This window comes from Zalophus californianus, chromosome X (assembly GCF_009762305.2).
Source record: "Zalophus californianus isolate mZalCal1 chromosome X, mZalCal1.pri.v2, whole genome shotgun sequence".
Lineage (NCBI taxonomy): Eukaryota > Metazoa > Chordata > Mammalia > Carnivora > Otariidae > Zalophus > Zalophus californianus.
Window position 1 is genome coordinate 125,541,610 of NC_045612.1, and position 18,386 is coordinate 125,559,995.

General features: G+C 41.4%; 1 long non-coding RNA gene across 1 annotated transcript in view; it reads right to left on the reverse strand.

The window, feature by feature from the left end:
* The window catches only part of LOC113930259, a 39,316-nt gene extending 37,968 nt beyond the window's left edge, over nucleotides 1–1,348 (reverse strand). Inside the window, exon 1 of the long non-coding RNA XR_003522498.1 lies at nucleotides 1,263–1,348. This is a non-coding gene — a long non-coding RNA (uncharacterized LOC113930259). The remainder of the gene's footprint in view (nucleotides 1–1,262) is intronic.
* Between the last annotated feature and the right edge of the window lie 17,038 nt (nucleotides 1,349–18,386).

Below are 18,386 nucleotides of genomic sequence, written 5' to 3' on the forward strand. Positions count from 1 at the left end.
CATTCACTCCCACTATTATTTATATTACTTCATCTCCATTTGTTCTCGTCCGTCTTTAAAGTCCTTAAATGAAGGCTAAGTTGCCTATCTTCATTTATTTTTAGTAATACATCTGTTTAAAGCTCTGCTATTTCCCTTGAGCCCAACATGCCCAGCATGCTAAAGCTGAAGATAAACTTCTCACATTGTTGACTTTTGATCTATTGATGCAGTTTTAATATTCAGCTTCCCTTCAGCCTTACCTCCTCCTTATCCTCCACATTTCTGCCAGAAACCTTAACAACATTCTAATCAGCATGACTTCTACACTTAAATTCTCCATTACCTGCAAAGTGTCCTTTCAACTCTTTAGGATATCCTCTGTCCTTTCTGATCTGTCCTACTGGTTGACCTTGGAGTCCCGCAACCTCCACACAAATCCTCCTGTCAAGCCTGTAGGCAGCATATTTGATTCTTTGAATAGACCACAAAATCTCCTGCCCACCTTTCCACACTTTCATTCCTTCTCTTCCTTTCTGATCTTTTCTGTTCCCTCCTGCTCCGTCAATGTCACCTCAACTCCTAACACACAGAAGATTCACGATCCGTTTTTGCTGAATGAGCAAAGCACATGATTGCCTAACTCATGCCACCATGTTTCATGGTTTTCTTCATCTATTGACACAATTTCAGATCCATTCATCTCTCACATAATCATCCCTCAAGGCACAGATGATGAGTAGATAATGCAAATCTCATGACCTTGCCATTGCACAGCCTTTTTGACTTAGTAATGACTCAGCTCCCCCATGGCAGGGCTAATCTCTGGCATCTTTGTGAATTTCTTCATAGTTGTAGCCATAAAATATCCAAACCAGAGTGACTTTTGAGGCTTCCTGTCACCACATTGCAAGGAGGCAAAGCTCAGCCCCACAGTGACTGGCCTGCAGATATCATGAAGGTGCAGACAGGGGACTGAGGTCCATTCCCCTGAAACACACCCAATATTCTCTCTGTTTCCCAATAGCTGATCGCCTCTCACTTCCCATTCACACACCTTCACTCTGTCTTTGTATTCCTGCTCCCCTGAGCACATGTGGCCAGGAGCTCACAGCTGCTATATGGGCTACATCCCGACCCCACTGTATTAGGTAAACCTGAAAAACCCTGTCAGAGAAAAAAAAAAAGCAGCTCTCACACCTTCCAACCAAAGGAGACACGATCAAAATATACTAACAGACAGTTTTAAAAAATGCAGTTTTAGGCAAAAACAAGACTCTTACCTCTGGGTGATTGGGGTAGAAATTGGCACCATTTTGGAGGAAAGCTTTTCAGCAAATTGCTTTAGAAACTGTAAGTGTTCATAGTCAACACTGATGATGAATCAAGGTGCCTGTCATAATTGTAGGCATCATGACCCATCTCCTGGAAACCACTGATGTCACAAACACGCTGACCCCCAGTACTGTGATGTCATCAAGAGCTGGGACTTACACTCATTTGACAGGTGAGAGATGCATATAAGCCTCAGTCCTGTCCAGCCAGATGCCAGATCGCCTGCTCTAGGACATGCTCTAAAAAGTGATCATCATAGGGTATGAGAAGCATACCCCACACCTCCATCCCATTGCTAATGTCAGAGATCTGTGGAGGCACAGAGAAGCGGGAAAAACAGCTTATGGATGGAGGAGGGGGGTCTAAGATTTGGTAGCCTAGACTGGATGCTCATCAAAGATGCCTGTATTGGTCTCCAAGAAAAATCTTTACTTCAAATGAAACCACCCCTTATGCATCTTTCTGAAGGGGGAAACAGGCAGGTGTGGATGAAGAGATAGAAAGAGGAAGGTGCTCTTTACCTCTAGGAAACAGACTCATCTTGGTAAATTCGCTCTTTCATGAAGTCCATCTCTCTCTATACACAAATGTATGCTACATTATTAACTCAAAGGCATACTTCACTCCTGTTTCCTTATTTTATACTTCATATTTCCTAACATCCCTTCTCTGTTCCAGGATCCCCCCTGGGGTCCCCCATTACATTCAGTCCTCATGTTTTCCTAGGTCCCTCTTGGCTGTGATGGTTTTCCCAGACTTGCCTTGTTTTTGATGAGCTGGATGGTTCAGAGGAGGACTTCTCAGGTATTTTGTAGAGTGTCACTCAGTCGGGATTTGCGGGATGCTTTTCTCAAGTTTAGACTGGGTTATAGGTTTTTAGAAGACAGAGGCACATCCTAGCAAGGCTATGTTCTGTTAGTATGAGAGCACAGTTGGTGTTGAGCTTGATTGCCTGACAGGGGTGGTACTTGTTGGGATTCTCCACCGGAGAGTTACTTTTTTGTTGTTTACTTATATATTTGCTACATACAGAAATGCACAAAGAAGGAAATGTAAATTACCCCTAATGATACCACCATTTCCTATTGGGTATCTGTCCTTTCACTTATTTCTGTATCTATACATCTGTATCTATATATAGCTATATTTATATGTATCCAATCATTTTAACTTGTTTTGTTCATTAATATATTGCAATTTCGGCCCCTGTCATTACCTGTCCTGGAACACCACCTTTAAATAGCTCTGCGTTGAAATTCAGCTCCTTTTCATTTGATCCATTCTCCATTGGGGGCATTCAGCTTCTGCCATCTCTTCACTGTTAATAAGCAAAACTTGGAAAAACCTACAATTAAATTTTTTGTACACACCAACGATTGTTTACTTACAGTGTATTTCTAGGAATGGAATTGATCATCAAAGGATGTTCATCTGTTTATAGCCTTTGCTAGATATTGCCGTATTTCCTCCCGGAAAGTTTGTAACAACCCATCAGAAGCCTTCAGTGTGCTTATTTCCCATTAAATATTTCCTAATATTTAATGTTAATATATGTACGATGCACGGACACCCACACTCTTGGTTCTATTTTGCTGGAGAATTCTTCCCAAAACATCCTGTAAGCTTTCCTTAACCTAACCCTAGCATGCCTTAAGTATGCAAAGGAATAAACCACAGGCAAGACCTGCAGAAGAATAACCTAGAACATTTGCCAACTTTGCCATTCCTTTTCTCAGGCCAGCTCAGATGGCCAACATGCAAGTTTTCCGGGTGTGATGAATCACCCATCCTGACGGTAGTTTTTAAATAAAGCCACACATTGTTGTGAGCAAGACAGAGAGGCATCAGGCGATCGGCATACATGGGATGACACATGCTTACACTGCACCCTGTGTACAATTTCAGGGGAAACAGCCCATTGGCTGTCACCAATGCTTCTTAAAATAACAGTACACATTTCCTAAAGGGCTGCCTACATTCTGTGGCCATTGCAATTGTGCTTGAAGGAAGAATTGGCCCTGGGCACATGGCTAAGTAGCAGGAAGATGTTCTAATTCCAGAGGCATATGCAGGTGGATTTGGACACATTGTGTTGCAACTCCTATTTAAAGGACCATCCAGGTGTTTGCAGGACCATGACTTACCTTTCCATTAATAAACACATGTCCTTCTATTCAGCCAACACGCAGGGTAGCTTTGAAAAATGCTTCCTCGACCGAACTCTGAAAATCCCTCTGTCGTAAAGGAATAACAATTCATTTTCAAACCCTTTTTTATTGACTGGGTGGATTGTTTTCGCTTTGTAGCTCACTCTAACTCATGAAATCCCATCTGGACGAGGATAATTCTCAAAAACTGCTCTCTCTCTTTGTAATACCTTAGAATTCTTTCATATAATCTCCATACCTGGAAACTGAGCACACAGGGCAATACATAGAAATCCAGCTAACCAAGATTAGAAATGATGGCTATCTCTTTAAATATTTTTAAATTGCTTTAACAGAATATTGACTTCAAACTGTTGAGAAAACAGAATCCCATCCTGGAAATTGGAGCGTTTTTACTGAAAATATGTATTTAGAAAAGTTTTGAATTAGCATCACACATCATTTAACTCACCTCAGCGCAGCACCTGAATAGCAAAAATAAATTAACATTAATTAGTGCCAACAGCCCATAATCATATTTTTAAATATAGCTTTTATTTTCCATCCCAGTGTCATGGGACATTTGAATGTTCTCTTCAGTTCCTGAGCTTTGTTTTTTAATTTTTTATTTTTTTTTTTAATATACCGAATCCACTTTTCCCGTTCTTGGCCTCTGCTGGAAACTACACGTGGTGGTCGGACCGACAACCGATTCTGCAAACTTAGTGTCAAGTGGAGATAGAAGGTCTGGAACGTGGATGAGGAAATGTAACATTTAGTACAAGCGTCACTCCTAATCCTCCATGTGCATCTACATAAGCTAATAGATGTCTCTGGAACACAGCTTCCTCGTTCCTCAAAAGAAAATACATTTTTACCCGTCCCAAAATTGAGAGATTGACAATGACATAATGATTATAGAAATTCTTTGTAAACTGAAAAGTGCTGTACAGTTGTCAGAGAACATTATTGTTTGTAAATGGAAGCGGACAAGTTCCTCAAACTTCTCAACACAATTTAAGAAAAATACATTTCTCTTAATATATTTTCCATCATTTCTAAGATCACCAATACTTTCATAAGTATTGCTACATCATATTTAAGACTTGTATTTGAATATCATGGGATCTATCTTATGTCTGGTTTTTTTGTGTGTCTTGTTTATATTTTGGAGGAAGCATTAAAACTGAATTTGAATTTTGGTAAATATTAAATTCTACTAAAGGTATTTGGGGATTCACACTCTACTATTAACACAAGTTTAAGACTACTTACATAGTACACGTCATTTGGCTATATATTTTTTAGAATGAGTAGACGTACATGGGTCAAAATTTGAACACAGATCATTAAATTCATTGTAGTAGTTTTCCTACATATATGGAAAACCAAGAAAAACATCTGCAGGACATCTGCAAAAGATCAAGAGTTAGCATCTTACTTAATGGTGAAAGGTTGAATGCTTTCTCCTAACATCAAGAACATGACAAGGACAAGGATTTCTGCTCTTACCACTTCTACTCAGCATTGTTCTGGAAATGCTAAGGAGGACAGGGAAGAAAATACAATCAAAGGTATGCAGATAGGAAAAAAACAATTTGGTAGTCAGTTTATTTTAATAAATTCAACAATAATTTCTTAAAAAGGTATGCAGATAGGAAAATAAGACCATCTTTATTTGCAGATGTCATGATCTCATATAGAAAATTCTAAGGATACAAGCTTAATATAAAAAAGAAATCAACTGAACTTCTATATGCTTGCAGTGAATAATCCAAAAAATAAAATTAAGGAAACAATTCCATTTATAATAGCCTTGAAAATAATGAAAAGCTTATCCCAAGAAAGAAGCACAACTTATACTCTGAAAACTAGAACACACTGTGGAAAGAGGAAAGACATCCCATGTTCATGATTTGGAACACTTCATCTTTGTTAAGGTTAATAATACTCACCAAACCACTGCAAATTCAACAAAACCCCAATGGCCTATTTCAGAAATGAAAAAGTTGACTCTAAACTTCATACATAATTGCCAAGGACCGTGATAGACAAAGTTCTTAAAAAGAAGTTGGAGGACTCAATTTCCATCCGTGGGTCCACAGAACGGTCCGCCAGTCCCCAGTAAAAAGGAATGACCTACCGACATGTGCTGCAACATTGGTGGTCTTGGACAACATGCAGTGAGAAAAAGCCAATCACAGAAGACCACATGTTGTGGGACTCCATTTATATGAAACGTCTAGAGTAGGCAAGTCTTTAGAGACAATAAGTGCATTAGTGGTCACAAGGGCTGGAGCGGAGGGGTGGTGAGGAATCGCATGCAAAATGTACAGGCTGTCTTTCTGAGCTGATGAAAATATGCTAAAATTTATTGTGATGGTTGCACAACTCTGTGGCTAGAAGAGAAACCATTGAATTGTGCGCTTTTAAATGGGTGAATTGCATGGCGTGGAATTATGTCTCAATAAAGCGGTTACTTGTGGAAATCAAAGAGTTCTATAGCTTGGACCATTTGTAACTTGAGTGAGTTCTCATAGTGTCAATTTATGTTTCTTCCTATATCCCAAAGTTCATGCTTAGCTGAATTCTGGGAAGTTGGGTTCCTTTTGCTTCTTGAGGATAAGTGAATTAATTCCTGCCTGGATGTAGAGAAACATTTCATGTTTCAATGTATGGAGTTCTAATAAACACAATAAACTGACCATCAATCTGACGCATCGGAGCAACTGTTAATGCCGGGTGCTAAGCCGAGTGCTTTTGTTGATACCAAACAATTAAATGCACAAACAAAAGCATTCCCGTCAAGATGGCCTAGGCCGAGAGATACCTTTTTTTTAATTTGTTTTTTTAATTTCTTGTCTAGTATATATTTGAATGCAGAAATTATAAATTCATGTGTGGTCAAATCAAGAATTCTGTGTAGTGCCGGGGGTTTCTATCTTGCTTCAAAGTTGTGTTCAGTTCAGCACTGTATTTCCTCTTCCTTTCTAGAATCTCTACCTCCATATTTAAATTTATATAAGGAATAAAATAAGCCCTTTAGATAAATAGGAATATCTATCCATCCATCTTGTCTATCAACCTACCTGTCTATCCATCATATCTATCTATCTATCTGTCTATCCATCCCGCCAATCTATCTACCTATTATCTATCTACCAGTCCATCTATCCATCCATCTGTCCATCTATATCTGTCTGTCTTATCTATCGTTTCTATATACACATAGATACTATTTAGAATTATAGATACACAGACACATATATGTCCATGTCCATACGCACCTCTTTCTCCCTCCCATGGCCACATGCCTCTCTCACAAATACTTGTTAAATGTGCTCTCTCTTCCTCGCTCATTGGGATATTCTCTTTGTCATACACTAAATTCCCCTCAGCATGTCAATCTATTTGAGGACCCTTTGTCCTGTTGATTGCTCAGTGATTATTGCTCTGCCAGTACCAAGTGGCTCTGAAACATGTAGCTTTATAGCACATCTGTGTATCTGGGGGGGCCGGTGCCTCCTCACTCCTCTGAGACCCAGCTTTTCTCATGCTCAAAGAAACCCTGTTGGCATTTATATTGAGATTGCTTTCAATTTACAAATTAATTTAGGGAGATTGACATCTTTACAATACCGAGTCTCCCTCGCCAAGAGAAAAATAACACGTTTTTCCACTTATTTAATTCTTATTTAATATATGTCAATGATGTTTCAACGTTTTCTCTAAATATGTTTGTACACGGCTTGTTAAGTTAATTTTGAGGCGCTTTATTTTTTGCTTATTTGGTAATGTGAGTTATCTTTCTGTCAGCTTATTCTCTAACATGTTATTACTCATATGTGGGGCAATTATTGAATTTGTGTGTCAATTCCATAAACAGCTATTTTACTTTAACGTCTTAATGTCTCCATTTTTATTTTTCCGGATCATTCCCTTAGGCTTTAGTTATAAAACTAAACTTTCTGAAGATAATAGGTATAAAAGGTATATATTTTATTTCTCCTATGTATTGCATTAGATAGTAATTCTAGAATAACATCAAGCATTGATATTCTGGGTCATCTTGAAGGCAAATAAAGAAAATCTCAAAGGCTCAAGGCAGAAAAGGTAACAAATGAAACATCAGGGAAGTGGTCAAGATCCAGAAAGAAACGAAGGAGAGCCAGTGGTTCTACACAAGAGAGAATTTTGACCCTCCACGGCTCCTTGGGGATTTCATAGGAGCACATCAACCTGAGATGAGCAAACTCCTGATGGCCCCCCAGGGAGCTGTGCCTGCATCTGCTGACCCATAACATGGTAGCACTTACTACGTTGACCCAGCCGCCTGGATGGCCTCTCTGGTAGCATGAACTCACCCTGGAACAAGATTGCAGAGATGCAGCTTTGGGAGGGCACAGCCCCCTCATTCCTCAATGGAGGGCGTCAGCCTCCACTCTGCAGGAAAGGAGATACTGGTTCACTGTCACCTTCTATGACTAAGATTTTTTTCCTCTGTTCCTCCCTCAACTGTCCCACCTCCATGGGATCCCCACTCCTCATATAGGCTGTGAAAAACAGGTCCACCCCCTTATCAGAAGCCTCACAAGAAGAAGCTGATAGTCCATTTCCTTAGTTCTTAACAAAAACCCCTCAAATATACAAAATGTTCTAAATATAGTATAAAGGACTATTTTTATTTTCTGGAACTATTTCTGAGTAAACATGGTAACTTTGAGGCATCATTAATCCTGAGAATGCGCTAATGTTTTCTACAGAGCAGGAAACTCTTGCATCAAAATAAAGAGATTATCCTGGGGTCATTATGATGGTCTACTCTCCAGACCTTATTTAAGTTTGCCAATTATCCCAATCACATCCTTTAAAGTCAAAAATTACATTCTAGAATCACATGAGACATTGGATTGTGTCTTTCAATCTGGAGCTGCTCCTCAGATTTTCCCTTGACCTTTATAACCTTGATAATTTTGAAGTTCACAGGCTGGATATTTTGCAGAATGCCCCTCAAAGTGGGTTTGTTTTATTCTCTGTATGATTCCATTCAAGCTATGTGTCTTTGGCAGGAATATCTCCAGAAGTAATGATGGGTTTCTCTTTTGTTACTATCTTGTATTGAACAACATTTTTAGTGCCATTATCAATTTGTCAGTTCATTCAATGGCTTCTAATCCATTCAAACTGTCCCCAGAGTGCTAGCTCCTCCAAGTTAGCTTCTGTGTCTTCTGACATGATTTCATTATTTGGGCACTTCCTGACACAAGATATTCCTAACTCAGCTTGTAGTTTTTCTGATCCAGCCCTGGACTCTGCCATTTTTTTCTAAGGCACCCTTGTACCTCTTAATAAACAACGGTACCTAGAAGCCAAAATCTGGGTCCTTGGTGTGCTCATTACCATTGGACTGTCCTTGTTCCCAGACCCCCTTACTAAACAGAATGAGGGATACATGCACACATTTATATCTGTATTCATTTCTTTATGTCTCTGACTGTATCAAAAACTGGGAGTTCACACAAATATCTCGGATCCTATTTCCACACCACAGGCTTCATTCAAGCTTCTTCCATTCCTAATTTTATTTTATTTTATTTTATTTTAAGATTTTACTTATTTATTTGAGAGAGAGAATGAGATAGAGAGAGAGCATGAGAGGGGAGAGGGTCAGAGGGAGAAGCAGACTCCCTGCCGAACAGGGAGCCCGATGCGGGACTCGATCCCGGGACTCCAGGATCATGGCCTGAGCCGGAGGCAGTCGCTTAACCAACTGAGCCACCCAGGCGCCCCTTCCATTCCTAATTTTAACTCCCTTATCCAACCATGAGAACCTTGGCTCCCACTCTGACCTATGTACATGCTTATTTGTTCATCCCTCTTATATGTTTGCAATCTCCCGTAGCTGGTCTTGCTTCCACTCCCCGACACCAGTAGTGCCCCCCTCTCCTCCTCTGGGCCTCAACATCCCACACCAGGTAGCCTTCCTATGTGGCCACTCCTCACACTGGCTCAGGCATCTTGGTCTGGACCACTGAGGCTCTCTCCCTGCCCTGGCATGAACATCTGTCATTCTCAACCATACCCTATGGATTCAGGATGAATCCACAACAAAGGAACATTCATGCATTGGATTAGATAAAGTAACCCTGACTGATTAAATAAACCCCAAACTGTATAATGGTCCAAACACTACAGCAACCTTTCTTGCCTGATGTCCAAACGAGGCTATCTTGAGTCACATATGACTCTTCTCAAAGGAATGGTTCAAGCACAGTTCCTGTCCATTGTTTGGGGCCATAATTTTTCATAGCCAAGTTCTCAGGCTACCATGCTTGTCTTCATCCTGAGAAAGGAAAGAGAAGGAAGCATATCATTAGATGTTTAGGCAGCAGAAGTGAAAGTAGCCCCCATGAATTATGTTCACCTCCTAGAAGTCAGGACCTCACTGCAAGGTAAGCTGGATGCATATGCTCACAACGTATCCAAGGAAAGGAAAAAAAAGGGACATGGCAGTTAACCAGTTTCTGCCAGACAGGACATACCACAGTTCAAATCCAGATTAACATATGGGTACTACATAATGGAAAACTCATGATACTATCAAGGGAACAACCTTCTCTTATCAACGTGTGTGAGTGCAACTCTCCAAACATGTTCACCATTACCGTGACTACTCCTTCAGTTTTGCCGTGTCCTCCAAGAAAGGGGGGCCATCTTTTTTCTAAACCATGTTCCGTGAGCAGACGTGACTCAATGTGACTGGTTCTGTGGAAATTGTCTTATATTATTAAACATAGAAGTTATATTTCCCCCCTCTGGTTTTTATTATGTCCCTGTTTACGGTGCACTGTAAGGAAGAACAGTGTAATAAACATGTTTTCACTCAACCATCTTTGGCCAGGAAGTTCAATAAATGCTTGTTGACACAAATGTATAAACAAATTCATTTTGCAGAAACCCGAGGACTCATTAAAAAACAAAACTCTCAGAAGGGGAGATTCCTGGCACAAGACACATTTCTGGTAGCTTCCTCTCACTTGTTTATTGGAAGGAATCTCAGGGTTGAGTGATAAGAAAGATAACTCCTATGACCTTGTCCATTTTCTTGCTAATGCAGCTCCCAACGCATGTGATGCTGAAATCAGCATCATGTAGATGGTGTCAAATGTGTGAACTTTAAAAAGAAAAAAAAAATGTAAGTCATGACAGTGATCATATTTACCAAATATTCTAAAGTATGCTGATAGCTTCACTATCCTAGAGAAAAGGATTAATGGACGTTGTGCTCAAATTTGCTTTATTCTAAGTCCTTTGGTATCGCTTAGCAAATATTTCATTTTCCTAACATTAAGGAGATGATACCTGGCAGATCATTTTTTATCTGTAGCTCTCTCTGGCTGGTCAGGAACAAAATCAAAAACAAAAACAAACAAAACTAGAGTGGCAAAACCTCCCGTACATTTTAAAGTGAACTTGAGACTCTGGCGTAACCAGAATTTGCCATTTGGTCTGTCAACATGGAAAATGTTAAGGGTCTGGCCAAAGGTCAAGATAAAGATGAAGAAAGATGAGGAACAGTGAGGAGAAAGACAGAGTTCACTGAGGTCACTCCTAAGCTGATATCAGGTGGACAGCATCTCTACCATGAGCGATGGAGGGGCCCAGACGTCACCCCCACAACTGCATTACTCCAGCACGGGCAGCTCGGGTTTGCCTGGTCGACCACGGGTGCTGCCTCCCTTCCCACGTCAGCTGATCCGTGACCCAAGTCATCACTAGCTTTGTTTCCAGACCTGCATAGGATCACCAAGTTCAAAAAGAAAACAATTTTAACGTTTTTACAGTAAACGTTCTCCCTGTGTCTATTTAGTAATTATAAAGATGGGACTCTAGTGTAAAATCTGAGGAAAGTTAAGAAATAGTGTCCTTGCTGTTTGTGGCCTAACAACCACTTACTGGAAAGATTGTAATTTACTCCATGTGAATTTAAAATGTTCGTGGCAGAGCAGAAGACTTCTCAGTTTGCACAGCATGATTCTTAGAGGGGGTGGTGTTGGAAGTGAGACGGGCAGCAATCCATGTAGGAAAGCAAGCCTTGGGAAGGAACATGAGTCTCAGTAGTGAAGGAAGAGAGGGAGTGTCGAATTTCCTCTGCCCTGCCCGGGCCTCGCCTTGCATGCTGCATGCTGCTAGAACCGAAATTCGGTGTCCTCAGACCTGTAGCAACCAGGAGGGACACAGAGCTGGGATGGGAGATGCGGGATGGGTGCGAGATGGATGGAAATCAGCTCTCTGAATCGAGGAAAGCTTTCAGGTTTCCCCCAAGAGCGCAGCCCAAGCTGTACATGGAGGCGCAAAGCCTGGGTTTTCGAACCTAAATGATGAAACCAGATTCAGAGCAGCTCGGAGTAGAATCCCGGTGCAGATCATTGGTAGCTGGACAACCTGTCCCATCGTTCAGTTTCTTCATTTTCAAAGCAGGACTGCTGGAGTCTAGTTTACAAAGCACCTGTGACAATATTTGAAAAGCTGACCCCCACCAACAGCTCCAGAAGTAGGGGTACCTCCTCTGCCGACGTCCTGATTCAAAAACGCTGATTTGCCTGAGAGCTATTCTTACAGGGGACATCACATCATTTTGGAACACTAATTGGATCTTGAAACCAATCCCTGCAATGACGAGGCTCTGACTCTACACGCCTTCTGCAACCATCAGGCTTTTGTAGATCTTGCCTCACTCACAGGAGACGTTCTTAAATAATTAATGATGCAAGAGATTTGCTGAATGGTTATTGATGAGAATGCTCTGAAATAATGTTTTCTGCAATGAAAACAGACTGGTGAGCAAGACATATTTGCCCTGCCTCTTTCTAGCTTAAAATAGACTGGGGGCGTTTTGGCTGGGGATCTAGAGAGTCCTCAGAAATACATTTGAGGAACACCTCACCCAGGGGGCTGGGGACATCCCCTAGGACAAAAAATAGTGTGGAATAGGGGACGAAGGACTACAGGGGAGACAAGCAGGTGAATGAGTCAGTGGTTGGGGTCAGGGAAGAACACCGGGATTATGATACCATTCTGCCATTTTAAGGTTTGCAGTTCTCAGAGGGATGCTGGAAAGCATTCTTCGTGAACGCGGTGGAGTGACGGAGAGATACGCCATTAGAAACTTAGCACCCCAAGCTATTAAATGTAGTTTAGATTGCTTATGTGGGGGAAAAGAAAAAAAGAAGAAGTAACAGGCAAGGAAAGAGTAGGCTGAATGAAAAACAGGCAGAGCTGGGAGAGATTGTGTGGCATTCTGAAATGCTATCCCACGACGAAGATCTGCTCTGTAGTCTGAAAAAAACAGAGCAAAGCATGGGGGAAATCACCCCAGTAACATGGCAGCCAATTTGAGATGGTGGAATGAATACAAAAGAAGGGGACACAAATTATTTTTTCGCAAGTGTTTTTTTTTTTTTTTTTTTAATGATGAGAGAATGTATTAGATTTCTCAGCCTTAAGGGTCCTCCAGAATCTTACTTTAAACTTCAAATAATTGTTGGGACTTGGGAAAATAAAGACCACTGGAGGGGAGGACAGTATTGAAACCATCATACAAAAAATTTTTCCCTAGCTGAGGAAATAATTGAGTTTGGTGACCCGGAGGGCTTGCCAAGAACTTCATGGAAAAGGAAAAGAATCACATACAGGCATTCGAGCAGGAAATACAAGTGACCTAAAAAATGGAAGGAAAAAAATAGATTATCCTCAGGGAGATTTCCACAACAAATGCCATAAGATGATTTAAAAATAATGCGGAGCCTTTAAGGGAAACGGTCGAGGGAAAACATGTGTAGTCTTAGTTCATTTGTGAAAATAAAACAAAGTGGTCCATAGTGGAAAAGGATCAACAATGTAAATATCTCCTGTTGGCAAATGTTTAAATAGATCACATTGCATCAAGTCAATGGATTATTACGTAATTGTGAAAAGCATATACCAATTTAGAAAATATAATATGCTATATTAAGTGTTAAATAAAGTGGATATAAATACGATCACGAAACACAGACGATATACTTGAAAAAAGTGTGGGACGAAATGGAGACAAGTGTTAGTAATTATGTTTAGGGGGCTTTCCTATGATGCTATTTTGTCTCCTAATTATCTGAAACGCAAAGCTGTCTATATTTATCCTGTGCTCGTTTAACACAGAAAAACCAAACCTTAATATTTGATTTTTTTTATGTTTGATCATTTACTCAAATCAGCTTAAAAATATGATTTCCTTTCCAGGTGCTCACAGACCAGAAAGGAAACCGGACCCGGAGGTCAGGCTGTCAACAGGCTGAGTGCATGGAGGTCAGCAGCTCCTTCCCCATCTTTACTGCGTGGGCCCCTCTTGTTCTATCCTGTGTCTGCTCCTTGCTTCTGCGGGTACCGGCTCCTTTATTCCTCCTCCTGCTGTTTCGTGCCATGATGCCTCTGCTTCTTGTTCTCCTTCCTCACCGTCCTTCTGCGTTCCTGCAGACTCAGCTCGCCTTCTTTGAGGCCTCACCATCTAAGACTTATCTAGCTGAGATTTCTGGAAGGAGCATCTTACTGGGCTGCTTGATCCCTGTGCACCCCAGCCCACACCTGACGCGTCTAGCGTCTCCCCCTGGGGTCAGATGCTCTGCACGGGTCCAGTCCACAGTGTTCAGGGCATGAAAACAAGACTCTCCACAAACAGTCCTTCAACAGGGGACATAAACGGGGGCCGCGAATAAGGCAGTCACCATAATTTGAAAATCAGTAGATAAAACCGTTGACCATTTCAATCATAGACATTTAGTTAACTGCTAGTACTCAGCATGAATCACCGTGCCACCATCTAAGGGACGGTGCGGAGGGGGCTGAAAACAAATCCTTGCTTCAAAGCACATCCAGTTCTTTTCTGCCACCTTGTTATAGTCCTTAAAACCAGTGCACACTTTCTTTTAAAAGAATCTGTTTATTAGATTCATGACTCGCTGAAAATAACCATAATCATACTCTTTACTGAGTCATGTGCCATGTGCTTATCACTCATTTAATAACTGACAATCTTCAGAGGCTAGCATTATTACTAATTCATGGCCAAGTCGTGGCTAGAAGTCAGGCTTGGTTAACTTCCAAAACATGGCCCCTCCGTGCTGTCCCCATGATAACGCATCATGGCACATAACACACACGTGGATATCAGAGACAGGCACAAACTAGACCCTCCTCAAGTTTCTGTGCACTCCTCATAATAGGAAATGAATTTGCTGATGCCTCTCCCAGAATTGTATGACTTGTGTTTACTGCCAAGAACAAGAGACCATGGAGCCTAACTGTGAGTAACAGGAGTGGGTAGAGCATTAATTAGCCATGCCCATCAACGTGGTCATAAATTCTTCTCCATCTCTTTGCCCACTCCTGTTTGTGCTCATAAAAAGGGGAGTGTGTCTTGTAAGCACATGTGGCTGGTCTACCAGCATACTATACTTTTCCAATAACTAAGATCATGCCCGATAAGGTCATGCTAACACGAAAAGCAAGGAACACAAAGTAGGACTTTAGGTGCATGTCATCCACTGAAGAAAATGTCAATTAATGACCTGAACAAAAATTAGTGAAAAAAACAAGGTACTTGGAATGGGATTGAGCTTCCCAAGCACAGGGACAAGGCTAAGCTCCTGAGATTAAACCCAGTGCACCCGTATGCTGTAGGAAACGAGAAAATTATGCCAGTAATTCAGATGAAACCAAAATGTTTGCCAGCAATAGCAACATCACATTTTGACTGTGACATGTTTTATCTTGAATTAAGGAAAATAAAATACACAGTTGTGACGTTTTTTCTTCTACGTGTGACTCGGATCCACTGTAAAATGTTTTCTTTAATGAAGAGTGCAAGGTTCTGCCATGATAAAGAGCAGGAGGTTGAGAAAAGATCTCTGTTCTCATACCTTGTCTATCACTTACAAAAGTGCAAACTTGAGAGAGCTTAATAAGCACACTGAGTCCAGTCGTCTCTGTAGCAGCATCTGAAAAACAACACTGCCTTTGGTACTGCTAACCTGTCCACTTGCAGTAAAACAGAAAAAGCATTTAATGAAAAAATACCATCAGAGAAATTTAGAATAAAACAAGGGTGAGATACCACGACACAGGCACTACAATGGCCGAAGTCCAAAACACTGGCCACACCAAATGCCGGGGAGGACAGGAGCGACAGGAAGTCTCACTCGCTGCGGGTGGGGACGGAAGAGGGTGCAGCCACTCCCGAGGTTTCTTCAAAGGTCAAACGCACTCTTCCACTATGATCCAGGAATGGCACTCCTCAGCATTTGCCACACAGAGCTGAAAACTTCTGTCCACAGAAAAACCTGCACACGGATGCTATAGCAGCGTTATTCGTAAGTGCACAAACTTGGACACAACCAAGGTGTCCTCCAGCAGGTGAACAAATACACGGTGGTCCATCCAGACAATGGAATATTATTCACACTAAAAAGAAATGAGTTCTCAGGTCATGAAGAGACATGAAGGAAATTTAAATGCACACAACTAAATGAAAGAAGCCAATTTGAAAAGTCTCGATGGTCTATCATTCCAATTCTCTGACGTTCTGGAAAAGCCAAAACTGTGGAGACAGTAAAGGGATCAGTGGTTGCCAGGAGGTAGGGGGAGGGATGAGCAGGTAGAGCACAGAGGATTTTTAAGGCAGTGAAACTAGTCTGTATGGTATTTTAATGGTGAATACATGTCATTACACATTTGTCCAAAATCATACAAGATACACCACCAGGGGTGAGCATACGCCACCGAGAGGGAACCCTAATGTAAACTATGGATCTGGGCAATAATGATGTGCCGGTGTAGGTTCGTCAGTTGTAACGAATGTCCCACTCTGGTGGGTTGATGACGCGGCGAAGGCTGTGCATGTGTGGGTGCCTGGGGAAGTATATGAGAAATCTCTGCACCCCCTTCTCGATTTCACTATCAACTTCAAACAGTTCCAAAAAATAAAATCTTTCAAAAACAGATTTAGGGTGACTTCTAGAAGTAACCGCAATATAAAAGTTAGCTATAACTAATATGCCAAAGCACAACCGTATCATGGTAGAAGAAGAGAAGGTGTGTGTCTGTTGCATATCTGAAGCCTGCACTATTATCGTGGTTCCTATCTAACTGAGATATTTACTGTGGAAAATAATCTCGCCGCAGGTCCCTGGAATACTGTAAAGCACCATGCAACTATCGGTCTTATTCCACTTTGTGCAGGTATTTTAATGGACCCTATTCCTTCAAGTACAACAGATTTTATTTTTGTGCTGAAAGTATTCACTGAGACTCCTCAAGCACAATTCATGCCTGTTCCAAGCCATTGGCAATTACTTAAGAACAAACAAACAAAAACCTGAAAAGGTCCTAAGGAGGTTAATAATAATATAAATTCCACCAAGGGGAGGGAGATGCATTTAATTAGGAAGTCCCAATTTAAGCTTAGGGATTGCAGGTGCTTCTCACCACTACCACCACCCCCCTCCCCGCCCAGTATAAGCTTCCAGCCCACTGCCTATGGCTGTGTCCTCCAGGGAAATTTCATACTCCCATCTTCTTTACTCACTACTTCAAAACTCAGGTGAACAAAGCCCACTCTCCTTTGCTCCCCATGCCTCCAAACAAAGCTGGTCTCTGTAGGATGACAGTCAAAATATCAAACAACCTCTTTTTCCTTCACATCTACTGAGGTGGTCAGAAGCTGCAAAGAATGTCACTTCCACTCTTACAAGGAGAAAGAGATGGGTTACCTACAGAAAACTGAACATGCCTTGAGCCCTCCAATACGGACAAGACCCTCCAACAACTGATGAGATACTGCAACTCTGTCACCTGTCTCAGCACGAGGGGGAGAGCCATCCTTCAACTTTGGCAAGTGTAGGCGAGGAAAAATCATTCTCCCTCTACCTTTCTAGGTTCTTGGCTGAGAACTCCCTGCAATGAAAGACAGAGGAACAGGACAAGGGTATGGTGGTTATGCAGATTTAAGCCGGTGTCTTCCCTGGTGATAAGAGTTTCTAGAGATTCAACCATCCTCATCTTTCTGGCACAGAGAAGGAAACACCCTTACAAATGGAAATCTCCCTTATAAATGTAAAAAGGTAAATTCTACTAGATTTTCGGAGCCTTTCCTGTGCCTGTAGCTCCTCAAAAATAATCAGCCTAAGAAGCATTATGCCGAAGAGGCATATTTTGGTGTGCCAAATTCTCCCCTTCATCATGTTGGGGAGGAGGAATTTCCTCGGCCCTTCAAGGTCCTTCTATCTGGACTAAAAGTCAAATTGACATGAGACACATTAACAGGAAAAAATCAAATTTAGTTTATACGTATAAGGAATCCACACAGATTTGGAAATTCCAAGGGCAGGCAACAGGAGACTTATATGAGCCGAGCAGAGGGATAGGGTTCTGAGGATACAAAGGGGAACAAGACCGTTAGCAGGAAGGTCATAGGAGGTGTTTGGAAAACAAAGTTGCCCTAAGTTTCTTAGGTAAAGAGGAATGTCTCATTTATACCTCTTTTCTTGGCACAGGCTCTCCTTTCCAGTGTAAATTTAGGCAGAAGTAAAGGGCTTTTCCTGAATCTGCTCGGTTTTGATTGCTTTTAATTCAAAATAACGTCCATGCCAAAGTGGCCCATCTTGAGGCAGCCTGCCATTGGCGCCTACAATAAGCAAGACAGAATCTGCTAAAATATTAACCAACTTTTATAGCTCAACCAAGGGCTAGCATGCCAATCTGGAATAATCCCAAACCCTCTAAAGTAAATGTTTGAAAGAGTTTGAAATGTAATGGATGCCCTAGTTAGCTCATCCATTCAGGTAATCTCTTCCTTCGTTGGCCTTCACCAGCCTATCTACAAGTCTCCAA